The sequence below is a fragment of the Cygnus atratus genome, chromosome 1 (genome assembly GCF_013377495.2).
Source record: "Cygnus atratus isolate AKBS03 ecotype Queensland, Australia chromosome 1, CAtr_DNAZoo_HiC_assembly, whole genome shotgun sequence".
Taxonomy (NCBI): Eukaryota; Metazoa; Chordata; class Aves; order Anseriformes; family Anatidae; genus Cygnus; species Cygnus atratus.
This window is the reverse complement of record NC_066362.1, coordinates 47,796,322-47,813,445: the sequence shown is the minus strand read 5'-3', so window position 1 is coordinate 47,813,445 and position 17,124 is coordinate 47,796,322. Positions and strand designations below refer to the sequence as shown.

Genomic DNA, 17,124 nt, shown 5'->3' with positions numbered 1-17,124 from the left:
ACTTTAAAAAGAGTTTAAACTAATTATTATCAAAAATATATTTCATTACACACGATAATGACAGCTAAAACTGGAATCAGAGACGCATTATTACATGGGTCATTTGTTATTCAAACACACTGCTGCAATAAATGGCATTTTAAGCTACTATACGTAACTGTTTAACAGTGCTCTGAATAATCTGGAGAAAACATCTTAATTGCAGCGCTGTAAGTGCCAACATTCTCCGCAGAATTTAACCTTCTGTCTCCTGAAGACCACAACAACAGAACTTTAAAGCATTTTCTTGTTCGCGTTTCTTTTTTAAAAATGCCAAAATCTTGTCCTTTCCTTTTTCCCATGGGGCAGCATAAAACATCAGGCAACACGGCAACAGCTCCTCCGCTAGGCAGTGCTTATTGCACGCCTCCTTCCTGGAGGAATACGAAACATCCCCCACGTTAACATAAACAATGCGGTGGTTTTTGTATTTAAAGTAAAAATACAATGGAACAAGGTTTGCTAATGCTGTGACTCTACTACTAAGCAGGGTCACAAGCGATGATTTCCATTTATGAGGAGAACTAATCAGACTTTGAGAGCAGCTTCAACTGTTCCTGAGCAAGTATCTTCAAGTACTATTTGTATGCTTATACATAACCATTTATATAAATAAGATGGGTGTAAGTATGCATTTATAAATGTTTTATAAATATGCATACTACAGACAAAATTATTATTATAAGCAAGTACTAGTCCGCAGAAAATCTCAAAAAAATTAAAACCGCATTTCAGCTGATGTGCGCCTTCTAGAGAACCTGCCCTTGGCGTGGTATTTTAAGTTTACACCCTATCAGTTGAAGTGGTCAGAACTAAACGTGAATTCACAAAAAAGATATAGCACACATTTTAAAGAGAAGTGTGCCTCTACAAATAGCTCTTCCTGAATCCCTCTTTTTGAAGGGGCTCAATAAGCACACAACAGCACCACAGAGCGAACGACTGCCTCAGCTAGGGTTCACGCATCCTCCAGAAGCATTTTGTGTGCGCTTGCATCTCCCAATGGTGAAGAATGCACTGAATTTGACACACACTGCAACTGCTTTGCTTCCTAGACACATGTAGGCAGTGACTTCTACCTTCCTGTTTCTGTAGATTTAAGTCTCTTCTACTGCACTAAGATATTCAGGAAGTTTTACTTGAACTGACAAAGAGCTCTAAAGTGATGAAGATGACAATTATCAGCCAATAAACAACTCTATTTCAGGGAGTCATGATGGAAATCATCCTGCTGACTTCACATAGACCACCAAGAGGGCGATACAAGGACAGAAACCTTCTGATTCCACACCCGGGCCACAACTAGCAACGTGTCACTCAGTACAGTCACTGCACTAACTGCCTACTTGGTACTTGCAATGGGAGAAAACCCTCGCAGAAGCCTACAACAAGTTTTAAACTCTTTGGTTAAGTGTCTGGAAAGAGCCACCATACATTAAAACATTGTTTATGGCATATGATTTTACGATTTTGCCAAATTTCTCACACAGTGTTTCAAAACACCAGTTTGTACTGGCTTGAGTCACGTCCAATAAAAGGTTTATGGTATTTTTGGTTTGTTTTTTTTTGTTTGTTGTAAATAAAAAAAGCTTTCCTGTCAGTCTTTTCTCCCCAAACCAAGTTCGGCTAAGACCGTTATATCAATTTTATTGGATATTCAATCTCATGAACTAAAACAACCCGCTATTAGTGCTAAGTGACAGGTCATCTCCACGTTGCTTTTTTTTATCTTTTTCCTTTCTGTATACACCATACACTTCAAATACTAAAGTACATTACAGAAGATACCTCAACCTGTAAGAGAAACTGGATGGCAGAGAAGTTCTACAAGGCAGTAGATAACATCAATTAATTAAAAAATTTGAAATGCAGAAGGCCTGTTCGACTGAAAAGGAAATCAAAGAGATTCACCCAATTAGAGAGGAATAAAACCCTACAGTAAAATGTTTATCTAGTCTCAAAAATATTCATATCCTGAGAGGACACATCCCCAATTAGCCAGATTTATTGAACTGAATTAATTTGAGATAGCGACTCAGACAATTTCAGAAGATAAACTTGGATTAATTATACTTATGCCACCGTGTTGTTTCTAACAAAAAGAGATAATCACAGCTTTTAAAGTTTCAGGGATAAAGGAAGAAACTATTGTTTAAGCAACTGGGATTCACAGAACTTTGCGAGCATGGTACAAAGTTTCCTGCGTCAGTTCCAAGAGGCCCGAGCAGTGACTGCTACGCGCTGCCTGGGCAGGAGAGGCAAACCCAGGCCGGCTTTCCTTGCTGAGATGCTCATGAACTGAACACACATCTCGCTCTGCTCGGCCAGATCTCAAATGTCAGGGGTGGAAGGAGCTCCCGAGGATACCAAAGGCCCGTTACAAAGCTCGCTGCTTTCCACCCCCCAACTGTGAGGCACGTTCCATGAACAACTCCTTTTGTAGTGCAAACACACACAGAGCACAAAACGTATGCACAAATTCAGTGCTCAGCAATTCTGTAAAAACCAAACAGACAAAACCATGCCACCCTGCCCTCTCCCTGCCACCCAGCACAAAACCCGCTCCCAGACACAGGGCTGCGAGATCAGGATCGGGGCACGTAACAGAAGCGACTTTGTTTAACAGACTGCTGGAAAGGGCTCAGAAACTGCTCGCTTGCACAGCACGTGAAACGGCACAGAGCAGGATATAAAATAGATGCAGTGCAAAAACGGTGTCCAAATTGGTCAGTCCTAATCTGCTAAAGCCATGCTGCTCATCTAGAAGTCAGCTAACACAGTGAAATTAAAAACACTTATCATAGATACTGAAATTGAGAAGGTCGATAAGATATTATAGACTAATTTGATGGAGCTTCTTAGCTACATTAATATAGTTAAGTGAAATTGTGCTCAATGCAGCACAGATTTAGTCAAGACGTACCACAGTAGGCAGCAGGGCTAAGAAAACAGCAGCAACAGCCCACTGGCAAGAGACACAGAAAGAAACGACGAGCTGTGACGGCTTTGCAGCCTGTGCTGCTTTCCCTGCCTTCCCTTGCCTTCGGGTAAGTGCTGCAGGACCCTGCCATATCCAAGGCCTTTCGGGCTTCCCTATTTTTGTTAAAAACTCTGTCTAGAAGCACAGAGGGGATTAAGGCCTGTTCAGTGTTTTTAATTTGGATTTGGGCATCATTACGGATATTGTGGCTGTTTCACCCTAGCCCTCCAGAGGACGTGGTGGTGTCAGAGGACTGTTTATTCAATCCAACAGGGCAATGCTACACAACAGGTAATTGTCCTGGGATAATGTCTCTGAGGTAGCGATAAGATTTCTGCAAATGATATTTGATAAAACGTAATTAAAGTTCAGAGAGGTTTACTTCACCAAGATGTTCATACAGCCAGGCGCCATACTAACTCTATTTTAGAGTCTAAAGACAGAACTGGCAAACTTGCCAATTCATATTAGCAAGGACCACGGGCTGACCAAAGAGATTTGCTGGAAGAGAAACCCCCAGTACTTGCTGACTGTACTGCGCTATTCTAATGACTTTACAGAAATAAAAATAAGTACAGCTTGCTACAGAAATAATACCTCCATTGACAACAGTAACATGCTTATTCATGCTCTGAACTGGTGCATTTTTCTTCTACCTTTCCACTTACCATCTTGCTTGTGCTCTAACATTCACAATTTCATCTTCTAATCTGAATTAAGTTTAATCGTGCTTTTTATCTGGGATATAATTTACCTGGCACAGGATTTGCCAGAAGTTACAAAAACTGCTAAACTACATATTAATGTTTCCTAGGAGTTTCATGGAAGAAGATACAGGAAATTAAGACTATCACAGAACAATCTGGCTTTTTAACAAGGATGGGATAGGGATGATTTACATACACTACACAAATAACAAGTGTTTATTCTGGATACTACAAGATCCAAAGCACGTGATTTTATGCAATCCATACGTTTCAATTTGAATGGACATTTGAAACAACATAATATAGCTTAATAACAAAACACAATCCTAAGAGAACAGGTTTTGCTACGCCCTCAGTAGCACGTATTACTAAAGCCAGTGACTGTTAAGTCAAGTGGTAAAAATGCATAAGACACAATTTTCAAGTTTGTCATTAGCGCAGACCTGTGTTTTACCAGAGAATCTCCTCCAGCATTGGAAGTAACCTTCATTTGCTAGTAAGAAAATGAAAGCTACCTATATTGTCTAAGCAGAAATGGTAATGATAGGTGCTATTCATACTACATCTAACACAAAAAGATACTACAGATTCTCACAGAGCCATAACCTTTCTTAGCTAGGCCACTCAGGCACGTACTTCTGAAACAAGAGCAGATCAGTCCGGTCAACTTGTCACACAAACGCTCACCACCTGTGACTTAGACCTTCCAGGAACTGAGTCACAGAGCACCACAATCAGCCTCTCTGTGAAATGAATGAAAGTGACAGAAGACGCTCAGAGTTTTCGTAATGGTTAAGTTTCAGGTCAATGAAAGTCACCACTTCCCCGACCTAACCACAGAGGATTAGGAGAGCATCTTTCAAGCTACTGTCACAGCTTAGCGGCACAGTTGCGCTCATCTCATTATAACATGTCAGGACAAAGCCCCAGGCTGCCCAGCTCCAAGTTTGTTGCCTGTGTTCTTGGTCATTACAGCCCAACAGAACCGCACCGCTTTAAAGCGGGATACGGCAGTTCAGTCGGATGATTCTGTACCACCTTCCCGATACGTTGTTATTAAGTCATGAAGCACTGCAATAAGCCCGATGGTCTCTTTAAAGCAGAGTGTAATCTTAATTCAGAGCGTTCAACACACATTTACAACAGAAAATTGCATGTGTTCAGCACCCATTCAAGGTAAACACAGAGCGTTTCTCAATGCTCTATAGACATAAACACCAGTTTCCAAAACGCTGGCTCCTACATATTAAACTTGCATTAGATTCTTCTATTTTTAGCGCTGTGGAGATGTTTACAGCCTATTCACCAATGTGATTTGCTTAGGAAGGGAATATTGGTTGTGGCTTCATTTCTAATCTGCCTGCCTCCCTTTCCTTTGAGCTTTCTGAACAGATTCATATTTTTTTCCCTCTCAAGTTTCTATTCAGACGGTCTAAAGGGATATGGCTTTATCACATGGCTGGCTTTGGTATAAAAGATTCATAAACGTATTACCATATTCAGTCATAGCAACGGCACAGGAAAAAAAAAGGAACAAAGCGGAGCGCAGCGGGAAAGGAAGCAGACAAGAGCCCCGCTGTCCTTGGAGCCAGAGCAGAGGCAGGGGCAGGGCGCCGAGCCAGGCGCGGTACCTGCGCGGGGAGCAATGCCGGCTGCAGGCGCCCGGAGGAAGCAGCTGAACGCTTGGCGCAGGAGACCTCACGCCGCTGAAAGCGGAGAAGCAAAAACCCAAAACGCAGCGCTGGCTCTCAAAGATCAAGGCGGTGGGAAATTGTCTAAATGCTGTTTTCTCTTCATCTCTCATTTGGTCGCGTCCGTGGAGTAATTTAAGCAGCATAAACTACAGCCTATAAATAAAGCATTTAGTGCTCTCGACAGGCAGGCGAAGCTCTGCATGCACCACACACCCTGAGAAATATCCCTCCTGCGAGATCAGCCAGACAACCCTAAACTAATTACAACTTCCGTAGAGTGAGTTAATACCCTATGCTGTTACACATTGAGAAAACAATCTCCAGATATTCTTCCTGAAGACACAGGCTGACAAATACCCTCACTTTCTGTAGTCAGTTACTCGACGTGTTTGAGAAACACACAAATCACACCACAGCTCCTTCACAAGCCCATGGTGCCAACAGTCCCTCAAGCAAGTCCCACTCTTTTCTTCAACCATTGCTCCTTGCTCAGCCAGGAGCCTGTCACACCTTGACTTCAATTCAGTTACTTTTTTTAGAAGATTATTTTACTATTCTCCAAAGCTGAGAAAAGTACTTGCTATCGGCATTAAGTTTATACAGAAATATACTTTAAAAATTAGCTCTTGCAGGCTTAAATTAGCATTGCTTATAATAAACAAGGTTTGAAAGAGAAGTAGGTAGTAAACCAAAGCCAAGAATACCTAACGTTCAACCTAGTCAGAGGGTACCACCGAATGGCTTATATTCCACGTCAGCTAGCGAGGAAGCTTGCAGATTTGCAAACAATCATGAAGTGCTTTGGGAACCTGTAATGAGCTGTAATGACTTGCACAGGCCCAAACCTTTCATGCAACACAACGCAAACACAAGGAACAACCCCACTCCTGAAAAAAAACACCACCACCAAAAATACACTACACACACAAAACAAAACAACAGGAGAGCAAATGACAAGTCCCTTCTCGACTTGATCTACTCTCCAAATTTAGACTTTAAAAGCCTGTCTGTACATATGATGCTGGGACTACCCAGGCAACACTTCACCATTTTAGCTTCATGGAAAGACTGAAGCAGTTAATTACCTGTCCCCTTTGCTCTGTAGGCTTTTTACTTGCTTTCGGTTATCTTTCTTGTTCATTTACTGTTTTAACACGGGTGTTATAAAAACAAAGGTCAGTACAGAAATAAATACGCCAGGTGTTATGTTCCTCTGTATAATTAAAAAATATTTAGACACTAGCCATATAGCCTGAAAGCAAAAAGATACCTTAAAAAAAGATACCTTAAAAACATTGAAAAACCTTGTTAAACCTTTCTGTTACCTGAAAGCCAAAGATTTATCGAAGTAAAAAAAAAAAAAAAAGGTGTATGTTCAAATGGTTTCAGATTTGCTCAGTTCATTGTGGGTCCACCACAATGCAGAACATCCATATAACAACTCTTAAGCATGTTTAAAGCTGATTAAAATAGAGCAGTAAAACGACTATTTCTCATTCATTTAGCTATTTACTTGAAAAGCAGTTTCACTCCTCTTCCTGTGAAGTAGGTCATGTTTAGTTACTGGTTTTGACTTCACAGTACATGTTTGAAAAAGATTTGTGCACAATGCCACGCATGAATTTTTATTTAGCATGCAGGGCTGGGGCTGTGGGTCAGCAGAGTGTAAATAAATTAAGAGCCTTATGATGTGTAATACAAATTTTATAGCACTTTACCTCTGTTTCTTGAAATCTCTAGATGGTTTCTGGGTCACATGAAGTGAATAGATAAGAGGAAAAGGTCTCACCATGTTTACAGTATAATATTATATTTGATTATCTAATGTACTGGGGTTGAACGTCTTATGTCAAAACCGATTTGAAGTTTTCTTACAGTTTTACCATTATTTGTAGGGAAAGGAATCTTCCTAGAAATACCTCCTGGGAAGAGCTTTGCTCCAGGAAGTAAGTAATTTCATTATACGTAGCAAAAACGCTGCAGGCACTATGTAAATTTTAACCCGACCAGAGAAATTCTGTTGCAGGCTGGATTGCTGAGCCCCAGCTCCGAGCAGCTCTCTTGCTGTCAGAGAACATCTCACGGTGCGACGAAAAGAGAATCTCGTGGCTTCAGCAGACACACTACCACAGACCGGCTGCGTAAGGAGCTGCTCTGTGTGAACGTACACATTGCTGCTGACAGACTTGGCAGCCTGCCGGCATCCCTTAGAGTGAGCAAACCTAGCCCAGTCCAAACGTTTTCAGAGGAGGATTATCAGAGCTGGAGTATCACGCCTTTCTGATCACCTTCTTAGGAGTTCTCGTAGGAATAGTACAAGTTCGAAGTCAGAGCTGGCAGCTCCAGACAGCTGTCTCCTCAATGACCTGCTGGAACGGTTTGGGCAGTACTTCTGACCTGCAAAAAGGCCAACCCTGGAAAAAGTCTACTAGATGCAAGAGATGTTCCAGTGGGAAGTTATTTCTCAAAGCTTGCCTTGAGATAGTCGTGCCAGATATACTCAATGATCTGTTCCATAGGAATTTGTCTTCCCCCCTCCCCTCAAAGCACACAGGGTATGGAATTCGAGCCCGAGATGAAAGGAACAAAATCTAATCACCACATTGTTTCTTCATGCCGGTCACAGGTTCCAAGGATTAAGACACATTCTATTTATTTCCCTTTTTGTCAGCATTGCCCCCTGAACCTGCTCAGCATAAATTCAGAAGATGAAAAATTTGTGTTCTCCTGCCCACAGAAGATCAAGTGTCACAACTGCTTTCACTGCTGAAACATTCGAGGACTCCTGTTAGGCCAAAATTAAACAAAGCGTGGCTTTGACAACCAGAGACACTTGATCCATGCTCAGATTTAGATGCCACGTGGCTCCGGCAGCCACCTCAGATGAAATTTCATTCTCAATCTGATACCACAGGCATCTGACACCTTGCAAATAGTGATTCTGCTACCTGCAAATCAGAGCCTAGACTCTTCTGCCCTCACTTTATCTCAGCCCTGAGGTGGATGGCATCCACCGGCGATGATGGTATCCACCTTGGCAGGGGGAGGCTGAATCAGTCACTACTCTGGGTGAAGCAGGAAGGCCTGGAACTTTTTGGTATTAAACTTGGGGAAGACACTGCGGGGCCTGTTTTGTTCCTTCCTGGCGTACAGGAGGGTGCTGCACACAAGGAGTTGGCTTCAAATCACAGCTTACCAGTTAAGCGCAAGTTCTCTTCAGCACTTTGAAGAGAATCTCCCTTTGCCCAAGCATGATCTTTCTAACAGGTCATTCCCGGTCTCTCAAAAGATGCCTTATCAAATGTGCAGATAGTCTTTAATTGCGTAGCTTTACAAGGAAGCAACAGCAGCTTGGCTTCTAGGCATCTAACAGCAGCAATACGATGCAGCTGCAGAACTAAGAAGCATGAACGCAGAGCTACGAGCTTTGTAAGCCACGTAACAAGCTCTGACACTCAGGCAGCCTTCCCCATCAGCCTGCCACTACCTGGAAGAAACTCTCCTCTCCCATGTCTGGACCTTCGGTTATTAGAAGTGCAAAGATATATCGGAGGGATCGTATATTTTAAAAACAAATAAACAAACCCAAACCTGGAAGAACACATACAACGCAGGACAATATTGAAAGTTTAAGTGCTAAGATATTACGTGCCATAATCTACTCGCATGGCTATCCAGGCTGCCACTTGCCTGGGAGTCAAGCAAAATAACATCTGCTTTAAAACCTACCATTGTGCTGTCCTGCAGACACTGCATGAGGTAGAAACAATTTCAGTTGCACTCTAAAACATACTTTTTATCTTTTTTAGCTACTCTTTTTTTTTTTAAATGCTTGCAGCAGCAATTAAAAGAACAATTCTTTTTATTATGCAGATAGAACAGGACTTAATTTAACATTTTTTCTCTCTGTGACACTCAAAGAACAAAGACTGGAAGGATGGTACATGACATTTCAACAGCAGCTCCAGCTAACTGGAACAGCCGCGATTCTAAATGGCCTACAAGAACTAACGCAGGTAGTTCTGAAGTACTTAGTACTAAGACTTTGTACTAAGGCAAATGCCACTGTTTCAAACGAGATGCACTCAGCCAGTCATTTCCCAAATTCCTTTTCCTATTATTTCACATGCTGAAAAAAAAATATAATTTTCCTGAGGAGTTTGTTCTCTCCTTTCTCAGGGATTTCTTTGCAGTGACTTCATAGCAGTCTACCAGCTGAAGTACTGATATCACAATCTGTTGCCAGGGGAATCAGTTTAGATGCACAAAGTAACATGACATCACTGCAGAAACCAAGGGGGAAGAAATATTCCACCAAAGATGAATCACTTGTTTAGTCACATATATACGCGTGTGTCTTCAGCAACAGGCACGGGGAGAAAAATAACGGGTAGACTTCCTTGTCAGTTAAGATTACTCATCGAGGAAGTAAGAGTTGGGTTCTAGGCGCTCTTCAGCTTCAGACGCGTTCTAACTCAGCTTTGAGGAAGGAAGACCCCCAAGCACCACGCTGCTAGCTAAGGTGATGGCATTCCTCTCCCTCTCCTCAGGAACCCTGCCCACGGCACACTGAGGTCCGCGGAGAGATTACCCAAGCGATTGGGGCAGTAGCTCGGCAGGGAGGACGTGCCCCGGTGAGGGGCACACTGTGCTCACATCACAGGCGTGACGGGAAGAAATACATTGTTGTTGAAAGAGGGCACTCGACCGTGTCGCTTCGTGCTCTCGGGCATGCTCTCATTGTCCTTCGGCAGGGAATTTGCTGCCCTGAGCCCCCACAGCGTGGGGCAACCAGCTGCAGGAGGCACCAAGGACTCGATGGGGCAGCACACCTCAGGAGCGCAGGCACCCCAGCAGCTCGAACAAGACATCAGGGAGCTCACAAGGTGCCCAGCAGACTCCTTTCCTTGGATCGGCAGCAGCTTGCTTGAGCTGCAGAACTTCCACGAAATATATTGAATCTGATTTTTATTCTCTAGCTGTTAAACTGTATTTTGGACCAATTTTTCAGTGCTTTACTAATCAGCAGCGTTTGAGCCACACATCTCTCCAATTAAAAAAGCATCGTGCCGTAATGTTTCCCACCACGACCAGAACGGAGTGTACCAAACCCCACATCCATCACTACCTGATATTGACAGGAAGAACTTGAAAATAGGGATTGTCTGCAAGCCAGAGCGCTTAAATGGACTGCGGGCTGAACCTGATCTCCATACACTGTTTTTACCTCTCCAGTAAATGCATAACACAAGTAATGCCATCCAATTACCTCTCAAATCATGGTAGGCTCGAATTGACTTATACAGCTAAATAATTCACCACCGAAGAGCGGTGATTGCACTCCAGTTTGAAGCAAGCACCAAGGGTCTGTCACTGTTGAGATTCCTCCGCATGCATCTCCTGACTCAAGAACCCCAAGCTGTTAGTTTGAAAAAAAAAATCAACTGTTATGATTGCACAGTCCATGCTATCTTAAAACACTGTTCGTTTTATTTTTTCCACCAAATACATCCGTGAATGATTTTCATCAGTTAGTCAAAGAACAGCAAATACCTGCACAAAAGAGGTTACATCTTTTCTAACACATTCCTGGGCAGTCCTGCTTTATATGCCAGGTATTAGAAAAGGTAATAGGAAGATTTGGAAAACAAGATTTCCAAATCAACTTAAGCATTAGTTCTCAGATTATGAATATTAGCACACACACACCTAAAATTTGGTAAGAAAAAAAATGAATCTGAGCTAAAGAGTTACCTGCAATATCCAACCCTGTATGCAGCAAAACCCAACACTTATAAAAAGCAAGAACTTATTTTTTAATGCAAGTGCAGTACATGTAGGCAAGCCATTAAACGCTGAACACTTGGCAAGACACTGTGCAACAATCCATTCCCCAAAAAAAACAACTTTTTTTTTTTAATGAAGGTCATGATTTTCTTGCTTCAGTGCTCATGAAAGTGAAATATTCATGCCATGCGCAGCAATGAAGCATAGTCAAAAACTCTAGAGCTCTGTCAAGGCACCTAGACCTAGAGCTTCAGAAGCAGCAACCAGAGGTCCTTCAGTAAAGGCTGTTATTCCACATCATATGGCAGCTACCCAGTGCAGAAAGGTATCTGACTAACCAATTACTTTTTGCATTTCCAAGCATGGATGAGAACAGATTTCCCCCCCCCCAAAATGATCAGGAACATCACAATATCATGCAGCTGTAGAGAGTGAAACAGTCAAAAATAATTAAGTGCACCTAACGAATGAAAACAAAGAAAAGACCCAACACGCTCAACAGCAGTGAACACACCGTGCTCTTCAAAACAGAGTTCAGAAGGCAGATTGACAGCTTTTTTTATATGCCCTGCCACATAAAGCACGTGCCCAAATTTAGTTACACTAGTTTTCTGTCAATCTTAAATTAACTCATAAAACATGTATGATAATAAACAAGACCAATGACCGATTAAAACCAAACCTAAAATTTCCATTTCCAATAACAACTGTAACCACGAGAAAGGTCAAAGAGAACAGAAAAGTGAACTTGCCTCTTTCTAACGTTTCAACGACGGGTTCCATCTGTGTCAACGCAAAGCCAGAACCCACTTCCTATGGCACTTGCTGTCTGTGCAAGCAGCGGTGTGATGGGAAACGGCCTCTTTACAACGCAGTGGACAGAAGAAACGTGCATTTGGTTTGTGGCTGGGAGCTCTTTGCCCGAGTTACACCGAGCACCACGCCAGAGCAAAGCGGCCTGCTGTCAGCATCTGCCGCTTCACCCGGCACGTCCTGCCTTCCCAAAGGCACACCACCCCATGACGGAGTGGTCTACCTTCCCTCACCACAGCGCTTTTCTCTGGCCACCAGCCTGCTGCTAAGAGCACAGGAGGTGGCCGTGAAGCTGTGCTCTGCCAACCTTGCCTTCCCAGGGCTTCTGCAGAGCTCCCTCCGGCAAGCCTGCTCCCCCGTTCTGCACTGCCCTGTGACACACCAAGGGCCTGGGAGCACATCCGCCCAACCATTCAGAGCAGATCACTACCAGAGCTTTCACTATTAACTCTGTCAACTTGTTGTTCCTGGCTGATATAACGGCCTCATCCAAGTCAGCGTGTACAGCTGCCTTTCGTGAGAGAGCACCACGGTACGGACGTGGACACCGGCAGAGGCCACACCTTACACCCGTCCTGGGCCTGAATAAGCACCAGTGCCTCGTGCGCTTACCAGCAGGTGGATAACTCCATGCTCCTCCTGAAGAGAGCCATCATTGCTAGCAACACAACGCAAATAACACCACGGATAATTAACAATTTGTTTCCGCAGAGAGACAAAAGAACCCTTCTGCAGGGCTGGTTACAGGCAAACCGACAGCGCACAGGTAGCGACACCGGGCTGCGCTCGGGACCAGGCGTCTACCTCTGGAAGTACCAAAGGTGCTAAATAGGAAATCTCATGCCTAAGCACAGCCTGTACGTCATGCAAGTTGTCTACGGGTCTACAGTTGGAAGGCAAACATCAGTAACTGCTTTAAAGACAAGAGCAACACAGCTCTCTTGCACCTGACAAGTGACAGAAGAACAAGTTCCTGTGACACACAGCGTGCGGCTTCCAATAAGCATCCCTAAATCACGGCTACAAACCACGCACGCCCTAGCTTTTTTCTTTTTCTTTTTTAAATAATAGAGTGGATGCCCTGGAACATAAATCTTCTGTTCCACTGTGACTTAATTCCTGAACTGGCAAGCACTATGGGCAGGACCATCTTTTTGTTAACACAGCATTACTGCTTTTAAGCAGTAATTTGTGGTTGGCTTAAATGACCCAGGCTGCAATCTCCAGCAGCAAACTGCCCATCTCCCCATGCTCCTTTTTCCAGCACACCTGGGAGGAACCAAGACCAGCAGCTAACAGACAGTGCTGCAGCGAACGCGTTGTAGTTTAACACCTGAGCAAAATTAAGACTTTCCCATCACTAAATGGATTGGACAGCTAATTGAGCAGTTCAACACAGTCATTTCATTTTAACTGGCCAATGTGTGTGCGGATGAGCGTGCGAGATGGGGGACCCGACAGCTGTCCACCACAAAGGGGTTTTGAAAATGTTCCACAACGCAAATGCGTCCACTGCCTCCTCGGGATCTGAGCCTCTGAGCGACCGGCAGCACAGCACAGCTGCTGTATTCCCCCAGACACATTTGAACTCATAGAGAAGTGGCAGGGCCAGTCTCTGCACAAACCCCCACAACCCAGCCAAAGCGAGGGTTTTGCTCAGCAAAACCAAGGAAATACGGTATCACATGGCCCTTACGCTCATTTCCTACAGCAACAGCACCTGCAGTATCTTCCCAGATCCCCTCCCCACACCTCAACACCTTCAAAAGTCTCTTATGCCCCTAGAAGTTTATAGAGTGTTTTCTGCTTGCTCCCGTGTCCTTAATAGTCATTTATAATAACAGCTCCTACTTTGTTAGTGTCCCTGCCATAAGCTTTCTGGCCTGGCAGGTGGGCAAGAGGGCATGTTCAGAGAATCTTAAATTTATCTACCTACTGACCAGACAGCATGCCAGCAAGTGGATAATGTACAAATTATCTCCAGCTTTCATGCCCTAAAAGAATAGATAAGTACCTGGTGAGGAGATGGAAAAATTACTTTCACAAAATGTCTGTGCTCATTACCTTTGAAGCCTCTGTTCTCCTGTCAAATTTGGCTGAAGCCAGGCCAAATCCAACGGGCAGAATACACTCACTTCAAAGGATCTGAATAATGCAGAAGCCTCAGGAAATAAGTAAAATTATTTCCAGCGCAGAAACAAAGGACTTAAAGGAATTTCCTGGCTCCTAACATTGAAAAGTTACGTTCATAAACTTATCAGGCTTCCTTTCAAAAGGAGTTATGTATTTTTCCTGCTACTCGAGTTAGGAAAGCAATTTCAGAACACCATCGCTCCCAAGGATAAGTTTTTCATCTCGATTCCTACCCTGGCTTTACTCACAGCTAGGTCTCTCTCTTCTACACCCAACCTGATTTCAAACATTCCTCCTTGGTACCGGTGCACAGGCTGCCATACATTAAATGACAGCTCATTTAATAGCACAAACTTCTCTTTGCTTAAAGGGGAATTATACCAGATGCTCTGCAAGACTATTAACCGCCTCTACCTCCATCTCTCTTCTATTCCCCCCTCCCTCGTGAGATTTCCAACTTCTTGTACTGTTTATCCCATGGCACCATCACAACTGTTTGACTCAGGGCTGCATATTCTCGTCTCCTAAGCAAAGGGAACTCAGCAGACACGGTATTCACCTTTGCTAAGATAACAGACCACTTTAACTGAGAGGATCCACCACTGGCTAACCCAGAAGTTAAATTTATTTCATCTTCTATTCACATCCAAGCCTTCAGCTAAGCACTTAATTACTCTCTCCTTGAAAATTTGCCCAGGGATCCATTTGTTTTCAAACCCCCCCCCATGTCACTCGGGTGATGCCAAGGGTTTTACTTACTTGGAACATCCCCTTCTCTTCCCCAAAGAGGTCCCACGCTACGCTGGCTGTTCTCCTGGAGGAGGTTAGCCCCACTGACTCTCCAGCACAAAGACCAAAGCTGAAGTTCTCCGTGTCTTACTTTCGCCCGGATTGCAAGTACCTCTCATTTCCACACACCCTGATTAGCCAGTCTGCCTCCACTCTTCCACTGAACAGGAGCGTCTTGCCGAATACCCAGGTCCAAGCTAACCATTTAGAAATCTATGCAGATACCCAAACCGGCTAACCTCATTCCCAGTTAATCTCCCCTGGGGGATTACCCTACTCTTTTTATTTACACGGTGGAACATACTGTTTCTAGTTCCAAGGGATTAAGAAGTAAAATGCCTTTGAAACGCGTGCTTGAGTCTCTTAATAAACAATTTAAATGTATCCAAGAGAGATGAAGCCTAATGAGACCAAAGAGCATTAAACGTATTACTGCAAGATGAGATGGATGCAGATGGAAGAGAAGAGAAAGGTTAGTATAGGAGGCGATAGGAAATCGGCACTCCTCAGAGTGGGAAAAAAGCCTAAAACATCTGAAAAGAGATGCATCAAATTCATAAATCTCTGGACAGGATTTAGAGCTATAACGTGAGGATCTTTTGGAGCTGTTTAAGGGGTTTCTGGGTTTTCTTTAATGTTGTGCAAAATCCCTGCTGCCGCAATAGCACAGGCTCTTTGTTACCAAACACAAGTATTGGCGGCACTACAACCACCACGGGCAACCCAGTTTACGAGATCTGTGGCTGAAGTCATGGTGTCACACGCAGGAGGAGGCACAGTTTACCCACAGAAATACGAATGTTTTACAAATAATTAATGTGCACTGCTATTATAATTCACACTGGCCATTAAAACCCGAAAGAGGATGTGCCCTGAGCCGACAACAATAAAATTGCTCTACTTGTGGTGGCTTGGAGATCGATAATGCTTAACAGCAGCTTCCCAATCTTCACAGCCGTCACACCCCGTTCTCTCAGCTTTTCATAACAGTCGATAAGCTAGAATTTCTACGCAAGTTCTCAGAGATGGAAAACTACAGAAACTAGTATAAAATATAGCTCCAGTTTCCACTAGTACCTTAGTCATTTTTAATTAGCGTCCAGCAATTTGGAAGCTCCACTTTGCACCTGCAAGAGTATCCTAAGTATACGGAGTATATCTAGTATACCAGTATAGTAAAGATACGGAGTTGTGAGTCCGGGTAAATAATAATTTAAAAAAAAAAGTTTTCTTGAGAGTGCTCTGTTGCACAAACAGCACACCTTGCCAGAGAAGAGCTTTATACAGCAAAGAGTCAGCTCATTACTCTGGTGGGGACAGGGGATGACTTGGCATAATTGGGAATAAGGAAGTTAAAAATAGAAGTGCATCTTCTGGGACGTTCAAATATCAGAATGCTGCGATATTTTCCCATTGTCAAATTTGTTCACTCATGAAAAAAAAGCTACGCAGGAATGTTGCAGAATACATAACATACTTACAATTTCAAATAATGCACGGACATCATCTTTAGTCATTGTTCCTTTTTAAAATGAGACAAGGGCTGAATAAACTATACAAAACTTATTCAGGCAGAAGAAAGCTGAGCATAGTGTTAGCCTAAGGAATGCTTCTGAGCATTCAACTTTCAGAAAAGCAAGCACATTTGCTGTGACAATGCTGAGTTTTTGTGTGTTTGGAAATGAGCTGCCGAATCGAGGACACTTTGTACCTTTGTTAACACGACTGTCTCCTAAATCTTATTGCTATTGCAAAGATAATGACAACAGATAGACCTGTCTGCCCCAGGAGGAAAAAACATTTCAGACTGACGCAACTTACTTACAAGAGTCTTGGAGCAGCTCGAACTGAATCTTCCCAGTATGTTAATCACAGCACTGGATGACACCAGGCACTACCCTTCTAAAATTAAAGCTTCTCCAAATTTGGCAAAGGAGAATTACTACAGAAGATAAAGATAACATTTTGTGTGTTTGCTAGCAAAATACACGTCAAGTTCACCACCACTAAGATGGAAATTTCAAAAACTCAGTTCAAATGCGGTACCTTCATGCCAATTCTAACTCTGGCATTAAAACACACTGGTGCGATGACTCAGTTTATTAAGACATGAAACTGTTCAAAATCATCTCAGAATGAGAATTTCATCCTACTCCACTACCTTTAATAAAAGCATATATTT

General features: G+C 43.1%; 1 protein-coding gene across 3 annotated transcripts in view; it reads right to left on the bottom strand.

Annotated features, from left to right (window-relative positions):
• TMCC3 (transmembrane and coiled-coil domain family 3) overlaps nt 1-17,124 on the bottom strand; it is a 135,662-nt gene that overhangs the window by 15,982 nt on the left and 102,556 nt on the right. The window contains exon 1 of one of the 3 annotated variants that reach the window (XM_035551641.2): nt 5,358-5,461. The exons of the other annotated variants lie outside the window; for them this stretch is intronic. The gene's annotated coding sequence lies outside the window, so the exon portion shown is untranslated. Of the gene's footprint in view, nt 1-5,357; nt 5,462-17,124 lie in introns of those variants that run through there. 3 annotated transcript variants of the gene reach the window in all.